The 13,789-nt window shown below is 45.1% G+C and overlaps 1 protein-coding gene and 1 non-coding gene across 3 annotated transcripts in view; both read left to right on the forward strand.

Moving 5' to 3' along the window:
- Positions 1–13,789, forward strand: part of LOC142198083 (vertebrate ancient opsin-like) — an 88,981-nt gene that overhangs the window by 14,273 nt on the left and 60,919 nt on the right. The gene's annotated exons all lie outside the window — the stretch shown is intronic.
- On the forward strand, positions 10,227–10,308 carry TRNAS-UGA (transfer RNA serine (anticodon UGA)). The gene has a single exon. It is a non-coding gene; the product is annotated as a tRNA-Ser (tRNA).

Below are 13,789 nucleotides of genomic sequence, written 5' to 3' on the forward strand. Positions count from 1 at the left end.
TATAGAATAAGAGTAGTGGTACTATGCAGTGGCTATATATAAATAGAATTAGAGTAGTGGTACTATGCAGTGGCCATATATATAGAATAAGGGTAGTGGTACTATGCAGTGGCCATATGTATAGAATAAGAGTAGTGGTACTATGCAGTGGCCATATATATAGAATAAGGGTAGTGGTACTATGCAGTGGCCATATATATAGAATAAGAGTAGTGGTACTATGCAGTGGCCATATATATAGAATAAGGGTAGTGGTACTATGCAGTGGCCATATATATAGAATAAGGGTAGTGGTACTATGCAGTGACAATATATATAGAATAAGAGTAGTGGTACTATGCAGTGGCCATATATATAGAATAAGAGTAGTGGTACTATGCAGTGGCCATATATATAGAATAAGAGTAGTGGTACTATGCAGTGGCTATATATAAATAGAATTAGAGTAGTGGTACTATGCAGTGGCCATATATAAATAGAATTAGATTAGTGGTACTATGCAGTGGCCATATGTATAGAATAAGAGTAGTGGTACTATGCAGTGGCCATATGTATAGAATAAGAGTAGTCAGTTGCCAGTGTGCCATTCTTGCAGTTTGAGATGGTGACAGCATTATACAACATTGTTATTTGATCAACGTTTTGGAAGCATGAGTTATCTGGGTAGAAGATACCACACAAAGCATAATATATTGTAAGGCTGTCTAGGACACACAAAGCCACCAGCTTAGTAAGGATGGTTTATTGGTGTGATTCCATTAACTGACCCTGAAGCTGAATTAAATGGTTTTCGAGAGGTTTTCTCTGACAGCATGGATGTCACAAATACACCATCACCTCTAAAGTCTCTGTTAACACATCCATGCTGAGTAACTGAAGTCCACCGGGATATATAAATGTATCTGGCACTTAGAGTCGTGTAATATTTAGGTTTTACCGTTTGTTGACCTTTTATTTGAAGGTTGCGATGCCTAACCTCATGCCGATAGCAATCTGATGAACAGGCGTACATTGAACATGAAAATTGTGAAGTCCATATGACACTGGGCATAAAACAACGTCTAGTGTCATATGTCGTTTTTTCAGTCAAAGCATACAACTATATGACACCTGTCAGTTTTATATACAGATGGTATCCCATTAATATTTTCTTTAGACTGATCCAAACTAATACTGCTATGGACAAACGTATTAGGGCACCCACACACTATACCTACAGGATCTTTTATGAGACCGCATTCTGTGTCCATATGCATTAATATCATTTCTACAAGATTTTTGTTGTGTCTGTGGACACCCAGCAATGACACAAAACTGTAAGGAACACCCCCTGTGACAGTACAAGGCCATGTTAGAGTACAGTTGGAGGGAAGGGGGTGTTTCTCACACTAGGTCCGGCCTTCTGACAGTGGGGAGATATTGGTGCCAGCAGCGAGGCACATATGGAGAAAGCCGGCCGTGCTGCTTAAAGAGGACATGAAAGTTCAGAACAAGAAAAGTGTGCAATTATTTTTATCTCCTTTACACATGGAAAAAGTACATAGAGATTTTACTGTACAGATGTCGCTCAACACAGCCAACACCACACTTCTACCATTGCTGAAGTGCCACTTCACTGTTCAGCCCTCTTGGAGCACTATCCAAACACTGCCCCCTGCAGGTCACCTGAATTTCTCCACTGGGGAAGAATGAACACACGTGACACCAGGCTTCACTCCATGCTTTCCTTCTATACAGCAGCAGATAATATACATAGTACAGCAAATCTTCACAGTATCTGTGTGATGAATTATACTGTGAATTGTGTTCATTGTGTACTTATGGTTTTCATTCATTGTAGTGGTTATGTCATGTTGTTCATTGTGTATTTGTCTGTTGTAAGTCTGAGTTTCTAATGTGTATGGTCATTTTGATCCCATTCCACAGGTCATTAGGTCATTAATAAAGGAAGGGTGTTAATTCAGTGTGAGCAGCCAACCTATTGACAAATCTTTGCTTATGGCTTGTAGGCCAGACATCACTGCTGCTGCTTAGGTCTGGAAATACGCAAAGCTAAAACTGTGTTTAGAAAAAAGTAAAAACGTAACATCAAAGACATATAGGTCATAATTCAAGTTTCATAACCATTTGTTTGCAGAAATATGATCGGGGAACCTCAACAAGTCAGAGACGTCAAGTATCTGGAACTACAATGTTAATAATCAACCCAAATGATAGGATAGGAAGAAAGTATGATAGGAAGTATATTTGGTATGTCTTTTTCTATCACTTGCTGGGCATATCATACCTATACGACCTACCCACCAAGAGTTATGTCATGCTCTTCTACATTTGATCCGTGTAATTAGCCAGTTACAAGTGCCAGGAAGGGAGCTGGGTTAGTGGTCCTTCAAAAACTGTGAAACTGTGATGCCTAGGACCTCCTTGATCAGATACCCGGTGAGGTAAGTTTGCCATATCTGTCCAATTCTTCTACAGAACTCAACTTTAACAACAAAAAATTATAATAATAAATCATTTTAAGCAAGAAAGAAAAACAAAAGGCATAATCATCTCATTGTTTTATCCCATTCCCATTCCGTCGCGTGTCAGGGCTCACACTGCTGGAAGCCATGAGGCATATGTGACATCTTAGACCAATTAGTGGCCTCAAAAGTTGCTGGAGAAGGAGTGGCAATATCTGTTACCAGTTCCTTACTGGTGACCGCTGAAGCCACTGATTGGTCTCAGTGGTCATGTGGTCATGGCTTCCAGCAGTATAAGCCCTGACATGGGGTGGAAGGGAACCAGGAGCAGACAATGGAGCTCCAGAGACATGTGAGCATGCCTTTTTTATCCTCCCCCACGGCCGCCCCTTCATTTGTTTCAAATACTTGACAACCCCTTTAACACAGAACCTGATTTCCCATACTCAACTACTTTCCAGAAGTGGATCAGGAATGCCTACAGTTTAATCATATCAATCCACATTATAACAATATTAGAAAACAGAGCTATGAAGAAGTAGCAAAAGTTAAGTAAGCTCACATTATCATTAAGAAATAAAGCGAGGGCATTGCACTGAGCCTACAAAGTGAGTACAGCATGCAGGAATATAGGAGCTGCCTTCTTCTATGCTTGTATCTCCATGTCATTGCATCACATTTTCATTCATAGGTTGCAGTTCCTAAAACTGTCACGTGGTGTCACCTGTGACTAACGGTCCCATATTCTTCTTAGTGAGCCGTCAGCCTCTGTGAACTTGTCTGGCTTTTCAATTAGAAGCTATGTAAATAGAAATTTAATTAACTTCATGGGAAAGGGTCGCGGTGACTATGATGGATATACTGTAGTTTTCGGTAAATGTAGCAATAACATTGTGAGCTATAGCATTACGGTTATACATATTATCCACTGCAATAATGTAACAGTTTATTCAGTATACAATAGTTGTTATAGCAGCAATGACGTAGGTAACTCTTATCTATTCCTTATTCTCTACAGTCCAACAAAGGACATATTTGGCAGCGAAGTGTTGTGGCAACCATGGGATTGATGTAAACCTATTCATTTACATTACTCGTGACATTGCAGATTGACATGGTAACATGACGATGATCATTGGTGGAGTGAGACGTGCCATGACCAATGTTGCTGTATATTTAATAATTAATTGTATATTTTTTCAGTATTTTCCCAAATTTAAATTAATTTTAATTACCGTATTTTTCGGACTATAAGACGCACTTTTTTTCCCCAAAATCTGGGGGGAAAAGAAGGGTGCGTCTTATAGTCCGAATGTGGCGCCTGGCACCCGCTGTACTAGAGAGACGGATGCCGGCAAGGGATAGATGCCGGGGCCTGAGACATCGCTGCGCTCCCCTGTCCTGCATGAAGCCAGCAGCGGCAGGGGCGATGCTATTCCGCTCCTCCGTCCCCCCGCTGCTGGCTTCATGCAGGACAGTGGAGCGCAGCGATGTCTCAGGCCCGGCACCTGTGCCAGCGTCTATCCCTCGCCGGCATCCGCCTCTCTAGTACAGCGGATGCCGGGTCAGTATCGGTGGCCCCTTCTCCCCCAGGGCCGGTCCCCACCGGCCCCGTACCTGTGAAGTTGCAGGCCGGCTCCTGCAATATCGCCGCGCAGGAAAAATAATATATATATATATATATATATATATATATATATATATATATATATAGTGGGGCAAAAAAGTATTTAGTCAGTCACCAATAGTGCAAGTTCCACCACTTAAAAAGATGAGAGGCGTCTGTAATTTACATCATAGGTAGACCTCAACTATGAGAGACTGAATGAGAAAACAAATCCAGAAAATCACACTGTCTGATTTTGTAAGAATTTTTTTTCAAATTATGGTGGAAAATAAGTATTTGGTCAGTAACAAAATTTCATCTCAATACTTTGTTATTTATCCTTTGTTGGCAATGACAGAGGTCAAACGTTTTCTGTAAGTCTTCACAAGGTTGGCACACACTGTTGTTGGTATGTTGGCCCATTCCTCCATGCAGATCTCCTCTAGAGCAGTGATGTTTTGGGGCTGTCGCTTGGCAACACGGACATTCAACTCCCTCCAAAGGTTTTCTATAGGGTTGAGATCTGGAGACTGGCTAAGCCACTCCAGGACCTTGAAATGCTTCTTACAAAGCCACTCCTTCGATGCCCTGGCGGTGTGCTTTGGATCATTGTCATGTTGAAAGACCCAGCCACGTTTCATCTTCAATGTCCTTGCTGATGGAAGGAGGTTTGCACTCAAAATCTCACGATACATGGCCCCATTCATTCTTTCATGTACCCGGATCAGTCGTCCTGGCCCCTTTGCAGAGAAACAGCCCCAAAGCATGATGTTTCCACCCCCATGCTTTACAGTAGGTATGGTGTTTGATGGATGCAACTCAGTATTCTTTTTCCTCCAAACACGAAAAGTTGTGTTTCTACCAAACAGTTCCAGTTTGGTTTCATCAGACCATAGGACATTCTCCCAATACTCTTCTGGATCATCCAAATGCTCTCTAGCAAACTTCAGACGGGCCCGGACATGTACTGGCTTAAGCAGTGGGACACGTCTGGCACTGCAGGATCTGAGTCCCTGGTGGCGTAGTGTGTTACTGATGGTAGGCTTTGTTACATTGGTCCCAGCTCTCTGCAGTTCATTCACTAGGTCCCCCCGCGTGGTTCTGGGATTTTTGCTCACCGTTCTTGTGATCATTTTGACCCCACAAGGTGAGATTTTGCGTGGAGCCCCAGATCGAGGGAGATTATCAGTGGTCTTGTATGTCTTCCATTTTCTAATTATTGCTCGCACAGTTGATTTCTTCAATCCAAGCTGGTTGCCTGTTGCACTTTCAGTCTTCCCAGCCTGGTGCAGGGCTACAATTTTGTTTCTGGTGTCCTTTGACAGCTCTTTGGTCTTCACCATAGTGGAGTTTGGAGTCTGACTGTTTGAGGGTGTGCACAGGTGTCTTTTTATACTGATAACAAGTTTAAACAGGTGCCATTACTACAGGTAATGAGTGGAGGAAAGAGGAGACTCTTAAAGAAGAAGTTACAGGTCTGTGAGAGCCAGAAATCTTGATTGTTTGTAGGTGACCAAATACTTATTTTCCACCATAATTTGAAAAAAAATTCTTACAAAATCAGACAATGTGATTTTCTGGATTTGTTTTCTCATTTTGTCTCTCATAGTTGAGGTCTACCTATGATGTAAATTACAGACGCCTCTCATCTTTTTAAGTGGTGGAACTTGCACTATTGGTGACTGACTAAATACTTTTTTGCCCCACTGTATATCATAAACCACCGGGGTTTTTTTCAATACAAGGTGATCTAAGCAATAGATATTCCCCAAAATGGTATAACTAAAAAGTACAGCTGGCCCCGCAAAAAAAACACTCTATGCATCCCCGTACAGCTGCAGGGTCACCTGTTAATGTGGCCTTGCAGCTGTTGCAAAACTACAACTCCCATATATTAAATATTTTACCATTTTTTTGCTTCAAAATTTTTTTCCCCTATTTTCCTCCTCTAAAACCTAGGTGCGTCTTATAGTCCAGTGCGTCTTATAGTCCGAAAAATACGGAATATTTTTTTATTTGTATTATACTGCATTAAGTAGAACTCGATAAAACTTCCTCCAGCACCTCTTCACAACCAGTTATATTGTACAGCATAATGTGACGCTGGTGATAGACAGTGATAGCACCAGAATAACTCAGACCACTAAATAAACCTATTCTGTGGCTTATCCCTTTAACCCTTTAAGAGTAGAGGAGAATTTGATTGTTAACGCTAGGTGATTTTTTTTTTCATATTTACCTTCCCCGCCTTCCAAAATTCATAATTTTTATATTTATCTGTTAATTTAGCTATGTGAGGGCGTATTCTTTGTACGACAAGTTATACTTTTATTTGGCATTTTGGGATACATACAGCGTTTTGATTAGCTTTTAATGTCTTTGCGAAGTCCATGTGAACCTCCCCCTTCTGGTTTTATCTTTACTTTTGGCATTTTGTGCCTATGGTGTTCACTCTGCATTATAAATGATATGACAACTTTGTCTGGCGGGTCATTACATTTACAGCGTTTTATTGGTTTCATTTTGTTTTATCGCATTTCCTAATAGAACAATTTTTCGGAAATGAACAGTTTTCCTGAGGTCGCCATATTCTGAGGTCTATAACTGTTTTACTGTTATTTCTGACTTTTTGATGTGCTATATTTTGGGGGAAGTGAGTTAACCCAAATGGATAAATTTCCGAATTGCGGTATATATTTATTCTTTTTATGGCATTCACTGTTTGGGTATAAATGACGCTATTTTTGGATAGTGCTGAATTCTATGCACCAGTGGAGACCTAAAATTTTATTTTATTTTATCTACATTATGTGCTTTTTAAATTAAAAAGTGTATTTTTTAATGTTTCACTATTTATTCTTATAATTTATCTTTATCTTTTTCAACTTTTCTTTTAACTTTTTTTCACTTTTGGCATCCAAATGGCGGCGGGTGATCTTGCCCCTAAGCCACCCAATTGCTATTGATCCTCACATCTGTGCCTGTGGCATTACAGCACTGTTGTAATACAACACTCATTGTTACCTACACGCTCATTGTGATGTAATAATACGGCGCAGAGAGGAAAGGGGTTAACCATATGGCCCAAACTGCAATTATGTAACAACTAGTCAGAGGCTATTTAGGGTACACTATAAATGTAAAAATTAGAGATGAGTGAACAGTAAAATGTTCAAGGTTTGATATTCGTTTCGAGTAGCCCCTCAATATTCGACTACTCGAATCGAATATTGAACCCTATTATTGTCTATGGGGGGAAAATGCTCGTTTCAGGGGTAGGCAATATTTGATCAAATTATACTTACCAAGTCCACGAGTGAGGGTCGGGCTGGATCCTCCGAGAAGTCTTCTCCGTGCAGCGTCCCCGCGGCATCTTGCGGCTCTGAATTCACTCTGCCAGGCATCGGGCCTGGGCAGAACCGACTGCGCATACCCGCACTACAAGCGGACATGCACAGTCGGCTCTGCCCAGGCCCGATGCCGGGCAGAGTGAATTCAGAGCCGGAAGACGCCGCCGGGAAGCTGCACGGAGAAGACTTCTAAAGGTAGGAGAAGAACCAACGTTGATTGGCCGACTGTATAGCATTCGGCCAATCAATGCTGGTTCTGCATCGAACTTTTACATTCGAATAGCGAGTGGTACTCTATCGAGTATGAGTATTTCAAATACCGTAGTATTCGATCGAATACCTACTCGATCGAGTACTACTCGCTCATCTCTAGTAAAAATATATTCTGGACCTTCAGCTGTATTCAGCAATTGCAGAAGTCTTTGCAACAACTCTTCCATTGAGAATCTGTTACCAGTCTCAGGGACTTTATTAATAACATGGGAATTTAGCAACTACAGATAAAGCTGTGTCCTGCAGTATGATGTAGTATTCACACTGTACCTGCGGCATACATTCAACATATACATTTATATGATTTATAGATTGGGTTGAGCGCTTGGGATCGGAATCTTATCGGCGATCGAGTAAATTTCACTATCGCAATTGGAATTCTGATCGTGATCTTTTCCGGCGGGATCGAGGTCGTAGGTTATCTCCAGATCGGCTCAACCCTACTCATGTATATACCATTAGTAGGGTTGAGCAATCAGGATTGGGAAAGATCAGAACTCGATTGGCGATCAAGCACATTTCACGATCGGGATCGGCTGGCAAATGATTGGAAATCGGATTTTAAAATCGATCCTGAAATCTCAAGATTGGCTCAACCCTATTTATAGACATATCATAGCTACATACTCCATGTTATTGCTTACAAGGTTAAAATAATGTTAATAAATTCTGAGATAAATTCTGTAAGCTGTAAATGACATCGATCTTCCTTGAACAATACAATACATAATATCTGTCTTGTCTTTTACTAGGAAACTGAGCTTTTTAAAGAGGTTTTATATATTGCTATAAATCCTTCCTATTATGTGTTCCCGGGATGGAGATATCGTGCCAATCTTTACCCACCTTCAGAAGGGCGTTCCTGACAGTCTAGCTGGGCTGTGGGGAATGCCCCTCCTGACTGTACTCGTCCATAGACTTGTCCTAGGGGGGCATTCTTCACAGCTCAGCGTCATTTCTGGGCGGTAAGGAACGCCCCCTCTGACAGTACAAAGATGCCCTTCTGACGATGGGCAGAGATTGGTGCTGAAACTAACGGTATCAATATATCCAGCTGTGGATGGGAAAGCCGACAGTATATAAAACCGCATGTGGAGGACGATACGAAAGGTCCTCTTCAAAGGATTTTTCTAGGAATTTGGCATTTGAGATTGATTACCTGTCTTTAGGATAGTCTTCAATCTGACATGCTGCTCCCCATATTGGTAGATCAGTGGGGGTTCCAGATATTAGAATCCCATCCTTCTGATTTTGATGACCTATCCTAAGATGGTATTGCTAAAGTGTTATTTCACATCAGTCCTTGATCTTTTTAATACATAACATACAGTATTTTGACCTTAACTTTCAGAAACTCATCTAAAAAAATGACATAGCAAACTTAAAGTGTACTGTGGGGAACCGCTCAGGTAGATGCTCGGCAGCATTGCAGGAAACAAGGACACAGACACTGGGTTGCACACAAGTTCAGGCTTTATTCACTTGCACTGCATTAATTGCCTTTGAAAAGCACAAATAAACAAAACCTTCTCGGCTGAGAACTAAACTAAACACAAGCAAACTTTTCCCTGTATATACAGAAGCCTGGCTACCAGACTCCCACCTTGGCAACAACAACAGGTGGTACAGTACCTGCTTTGTATGTTCGGTCTGAACAGGTCAGCTCTGTCAGCGTGGTATCACACTTCCCAGTTCCCTGTCGTCCTCAACAGCGGCACAATGTGGGGTATTTCTGCCCCTGTGTGCTGGTAGGACAGGCGGATATTTAATTAGCCAATCAAATGCGTGGCAGGCCCTATAAGAGGGCACAAGAACCTCCCCTCTGCGTGTTTTTTTCTGTCCTGTGTGGACAGAGGACAGGTGGGAGGACTTGTGTCCTCTTTGAGAAGCTCAGCAGGATCACTCACCTCCTGAGCGGTTGTTTTCTTCTTGTCACCTTCTGTGCCCTGCGGGGAGAAGGTGCTTGTTAGCCATGTGTGGCTACCCCCCTCTATCCCCCCTGCCCCCCCTCTCCTCCGCTTCCCCTGCTCCTTGTGACTTACCTGACATTTTGGTGAGAGTCCGGGGACTCCGCATGCCGCCTCTGGTGGCCGCGCGGACTGCCGGTGGGTGGAACCACACTGTTGTGTATCCTGTTCCCCGCCGGCCGCTGTAAGCGCGCACTTCCGGTTTCGCCGGAAGTATCATAGCGCCATGGCAACGGCCTGGCGGTGGCGGCCGCTCACTCAGGGAAGATTCAGGCCTTATTAAAGGCCGGAAAAGATGGGGAGATGTGGGGGTAAGTGCCCGTGTTAAGGGCCTCTTGGTGGGGGGGAATGTATATCTTTGCAGACCCCTGATTACAGGGTTAGTTGTCTGGGCAGGTTGCCTCACCTACTTTGATTGTGGCTCCGCCCACTTCCAGCCGGCCAGAATTAAGAGGCTGGCTGGCCTGGTGTCAGAGACCTTCCTGCAGTATCTGCTGAAGGCGTGCGATTGTGGTGTTCATTGATCTTGAACTCTTTTCCAGTTTGCAAACTTTATTGAGAACCGGCTGTGATGGCCGAGTGGTTAAGGTTTTGGACTTGAAATCCAATGGGGTCTCCCCGCACAGGTTCAGATCCTGTTCACAGCGCCAGCCCGGCTAGCTCAGTCGGTAGAGCATGAGACTCTTAATCTCAAGGTCGTGGGTTCGAGTCGCACGTTGGGCGCCAAGTCACCTCGCTGTCCGGTCTACAGGACCTGGTAAGATTTACCCTTTTTTTAAAAGCTGGTATGATGTCATGGTGACAGTGTTGCATGGTCTATTATCTCTCTCTGTAGGATATGTCATCCTCTACTACCCCTCCTGGGGATGGTAGGAGGAAAACCTCTTCCAAGAGGAAACATTTTTCCTGCTTCGATTGCGACACACCGCTCCCTGATGGTAGGTAGCGGCTTGAAAGGTTGTGCCCTGCGGGGTACTACTGGTCCTATAACTTGCCTATTTTCAGGCTATGAGTGGGCCCGTTGTCGCGGGTGCAGAGGTCCTCCACCTGTGGAGCCCTCTCCCAGAGATATGATGGCATGGGTCAAGGAGATGGTGAGTTTGGGCATCGCTTGGGTAAATAGTTTTTCCCTTGCTTGTACTCTCCTTTTTGTTTTGCAGGATGATTCCCTCAAAGGGATCCATTGCACCTTGTCTCAGCTCACCAGGAGACCATGCTCTGAGCTCCGTTCCTCGTCTCTCCCCCCACCTTGTAACACCTGCGGGTGGCAGAGGATGATTCCTCCGAGGACGACTCAGTTATTCCAGCAGAACTGCGTTCCATTATGAACAGACGGGCAGGCTGCTGAAGTCCATCCGGTCTACAGTGGGCCGAGATGTTGACGGGGAAGCCTCCACGTCTGCCTCTGGGGGACATATTGCCTTCCATGCGGACGCCACGCTGACCGACCTTATGGCGCAGCAGTGGAAACAGCCAGAGAAAGGACATTCGCTTTCCAGGATCTTCAAGAGTTTGTTTCCTATTAACACTACCCAGTGGGATTCCTGGGGGCCTCCCCCGAAGGTGGATTTGGCCGTAGCAAAGCTGTCCCGCAGAACCCTGGTGCCCTTGGAAGATGGTTCAAATCTTCAGGACCCTCTGGATCGTAGGGCGGACTCCGTTCTGAAGAAGGTCTACTCAGCTTCCTCCGTGCAAGCCTCTGTGGCCATAGCCTCCTCTATGGTTGGTGACTTTTTGCGCAACCGCTTAGCCGCCTTGGAGCGGGATATAGACTTGGGCGTAGACAGAGATGAGATTCTGGCCTCTATGAAAAGAGTTCATAGGGCTGCAGATTATTTGGCGGAATCCTCCTGCCATCAATTAAAAATCTCCGCCAAATCTATGGCGTTGTCTACTGCGGCCCGTAGACCCCTTTGGCTAAAGCCTTGGCGGGCAGATTTTGCATCTAAAGCAGCACTCTGTGCTCTCCCCTTTGAGCCGGGAAGGGTGTCTGGCCAAAGCTTAGACGCCATTATGGAGGGATTAGCTGAAGGTAGGGTAAGGTCCCTACCTCAAGCATCCAGGGGCAGACGTGCTCCCTCTAGAGGCAGAGGTTCTTCCTCTAATTATAGACGCCCTTCCCAACAACGGTGTTTTAGATATCGCCCTAGGGGAGCTGGTCGTGGCGCTTCCAAGGAGGACACCAAGAGGAAGCCTGAGTTTTGACGTGGGGCAGCTCCCTGTGGCCCCCCTTCCTGTGGGAGGACGTCTTTCCTCCTTTTCCAGAGCATGGTTCACCCATATCCAAGACCCATGGGTGTTGAAGATCATACAACACGGGTATCACATCGACTTTCATCTTCCACCTCCAGATCGGTTCGTTTCCACCCAAACTCTTCCACCTTCTCAGCAGGCCAGTCTAGAAGCCTTGGTTGCCGAATATGTTACCAAGGGCGCCCTGGAGAAGGCACCAGCCTCAGACCTCGGTCTGGGAGTCTACTCCCCCGTCTTTCTGGTCCCCAAGTTCACCGGGGGCTGGAGGATGATAATAGATCTGAGGTACCTCAATCGGTTTATCAGGAAGAGGTCATTTCGAATGGAAACCGTGGATTCCGTGGCTGTGTTTCTTCAGCCAGGAGAGGTGATGGTTACCCTCGATTTGAAGGACGCCTATCTACATGTCCCCATTGCTCATTTCCACAGGAAGTTCCTCAGGATTGCCGTCGCTATGGCTGGCCACAGGGAGCACTATCAATTCACAGCTCTGCCATTCGGCATCACATCCGCCCCACTGGTATTCACCAAGGTGATTTCTCCGGTCGCCGCGGCCCTCAGACTTCAGGGTCTTTTCATCGTCCCTTATCTAGACGACTGGCTACTGAAAGCTCAGTCTCCTGCTGCCCTCCTCCAGCAGCTCAACCTTGCCATCAACTTCCTACAGGAGTTAGGATTATCAATTGGGAGAAGTCCGAAATCGTTCCATCCACCTGAAGAAAATTCCTCAGATTTATAGTGGATTCAGAAGCGATGCAGATCTTCCTCTCCAGTCCAAGGAAGGAAAGAATCCTAGCCAGTGCACGATTCCTATTGCGCACTCGGCAGGTAACCATCCAGACCGCCATGAGAGTCCTGGGCCTGATGTCATCCTCGGCCAGGGCGGTGCCTTGGACTTTATGGCATTTGCGTCCCCTGCAGATGGAAGTGTTGAGAACCTGGAACAGGTCTCCACGGGGATTGCACAAGAAGATCTGCCTTTCTCCCGCTACCCGTCTTTCCCTCAGATGGTGGATACACCTGAAAGACGGAAGGTCCACGGTCCCGACAGTGTGGACCCTGTTGACAACAGATGCATCCCAGTGGGGATGGGGAGCCCATTGTCAAGACAAAACTGTACAAGGACGATGGAGATGTCCGGAGCTGGGGTCATCCAATCTCAAGGAACTCAGAGCAGTGTACCTGGCCCTAGTACAAAAAAGCTTTGCCCCAGAATTGAAAGGCAAGTCTGTCAAAAACCGGTCAGACAATATGACGGTGGTAGTCTATATAAACAAACAAGGGGGCACCAGGTCACCAACCTTGCTGAGAGACGAATCTCATATTTGCCTAGGCGGAGAAGAATCTGGTCCAGTTATCCGCTGTTCACATAAAGGGCTCCCTGAACATAGTAGCGGATCAGCTGAGTCAGGGTATTACCGTATCAGGAGAATGGTCTCTCAATCCAGACGTATTTCAACAGATCGTCCAGAGATGGGGTCTCCCGGAGGTCGATCTTATGGCTACCCGACTCAACGCCAAGGTAGGGACCTTCTGCTCTCTGTACCAGGAGGACAATCCCTTGGCGGTGGATGCCCTGTCCATCCCATGGAGGTTCAGGCTGTTTTACATATTCCCTCCAATTCCAATCATACCGAAGGTATTGATAAAAATAAGACAGGACCAAGCCTCGGGAATAGCCATAATCCCGTTCTGGCCAAAAAGGGCTTGGTTTGCTCAGCTCATACAAATGAGTCAGGGCATATATTGGAGGCTTCCCCCACTCCCAGACCTGGTAACCCAAGGAGAGCTGAGATGCCAGGATCTGAGGAGACTCAACCTGACAGCCTGGAGGTTGACCAGTCCCTATTGAGAAATAGAGGACTGTCACAAGCC

The sequence above is a fragment of the Leptodactylus fuscus genome, chromosome 3 (genome assembly GCF_031893055.1).
Source record: "Leptodactylus fuscus isolate aLepFus1 chromosome 3, aLepFus1.hap2, whole genome shotgun sequence".
In the NCBI taxonomy this organism is placed as follows: Eukaryota; Metazoa; Chordata; class Amphibia; order Anura; family Leptodactylidae; genus Leptodactylus; species Leptodactylus fuscus.